Below are 2,005 nucleotides of genomic sequence, written 5' to 3' on the forward strand. Positions count from 1 at the left end.
GAAATCATACCAACAACAATAATACGGGATTGTGGGTGAGTTGCAGCAAGCGCTAGCGCGAGCAGAGCATCGTGCTGCTGCTGCGAGCTGCTGCTGCTGCTGCTGCTGCTGCTGCTGCTGCTGCTGCTGCTGCTGCCTAGATGCATGTCTGCTCTTGTCTGTCCCCTCGTAACAAGAAAGTCCACCTCATCCACCAAACACAACCTACAAACACAAACCCTAAACCCTAAACCCTAAACCCTAACAAACCCTAAACCCTAAACCCTAACAAACCCTAAACCCTAAACCCTAAACCCTAGATATGAGGAAGCTGCGAGAAACGGAAAAATTTTTGAAGCTGCGAAGCATAGAACATGCAGCAGCAGCAGCAGCAGCAGCAGCACCATCATCATCACCAGCAAAAGCAACAGCAGCAGCACCATCATCATCATCATCATCACCATCATCATCACCAGCAACAGCAGCAGCAGCAGCAGCAGCAGCAGCAGCAGCAGCAGACCAGAGTTTGTGTGTTTTATGAGAGAGACGAGTAAACAAATTAGCGGCCCCAGCAACGCCCTCCACTTGCAGACGCTCAAACAACTCCCTACACACAAACCCTAAACCCTAAACCCTAAACCCTAAACCCTAAACCCTAAACCCTTATAAACCCTAAACCCTTATAAACCCTTATAAACTCTTAATATAAACCCTTAATATAAACCCTTAATATAAACCCTTAAAATAAACCCTCCCTCTAACCCCCAAACCCTAAACCCTAAACCCTAAACCCTAAACCCTAAACCCTTGCCTGTGTATCGCTTGGTGCTGGCTAGGCCTCGCCAGTATGCGGCAGAGAATTTCGCTCAGCAGCTGAACGTCTCTCTCGCGGTGAGCACAAGACAAAGATATCAGCTGTACATACACCCCAGCAGCAGCAGCAGCAGCAGCAGCAGCAGCAGCAGCAGCAGCAGCAAGAGGAAAAGCAGCAGCAAGAGCAGCAGCAGAAGCAGCAAAAGAAGCAGCAGAAGAAATTATACTGATGTCGCTTTCTCTTTAATCTATTTGCTTGATGTGTTTTATCTGCTGCTGCTGCTGCTGCTGCTGCTGCTGCTGCTGCTGCTGTTGCTGCTACTACTACTACTGCTGTTGCTGCTACTGCTACTACTACTGCAGCTGCCGCTGCTGCTGCTGCTGCTACTTCTGCTGCAGCTGCTGCTGCTGCTGCTGCTACTTCTGCTGCCACTTCTGCTGCTGCTGCTGCTGCTACTTCTGCGGCTGCTGCTGCTGCTGCTGCTGCAGTTACCTGTTTGTTACAGACTTGTAGTGTTTGCTGCTGCTGCAGCGCAGCAGCAAGAACATGCCGAGCCAGGCAGCTCTTACCCACCCCGCTAGAACCACATAAATATAATAAACCTCCTCTTTGTTGTTTTGTTTGTCTGTATATAAATATAAATATAAATATAAATATTAATATTAATATTAATATAAATATAAATATAAATATAAATATAAATATAAATATAAATATAAATATAAATATAAATATAAATACAGAATATAAATATAAATATAAATATAAATATAAATATAAATATAAATATAAATATAAATATAAATATAAATACTAATATAAATATTAATATAAATATAAATATAAATATAAATGTTTATATTAATGTTTATATAAATATAAATGTTTATATAAATATAAATATTAATATAAATGTTTATATAAATACTTATATAAATATAAATATTTATATAAATATAAGTGTAGGTGTAAATATTAATATAAATATAAATATAAATATAAATATAAATATAAATATAAATATAAATATAAATATAAATATAAATACTAATAAAAATAAATATAATGTAGAAACAAATGAAATACATATATATTTATATTTATATTTATATTTATATTTATATTTATATTTATATTTATATTATTTATTTGTTTATATAGATATAGATATGTATGTATGTTTTTATATGCATATATAAAAAAGAGACAGAA

This window comes from Eimeria mitis, genomic scaffold (assembly GCF_000499745.2).
Source record: "Eimeria mitis Houghton genomic scaffold, Emh_scaff2134, whole genome shotgun sequence".
NCBI classification, from domain to species: domain Eukaryota; phylum Apicomplexa; class Conoidasida; order Eucoccidiorida; family Eimeriidae; genus Eimeria; species Eimeria mitis.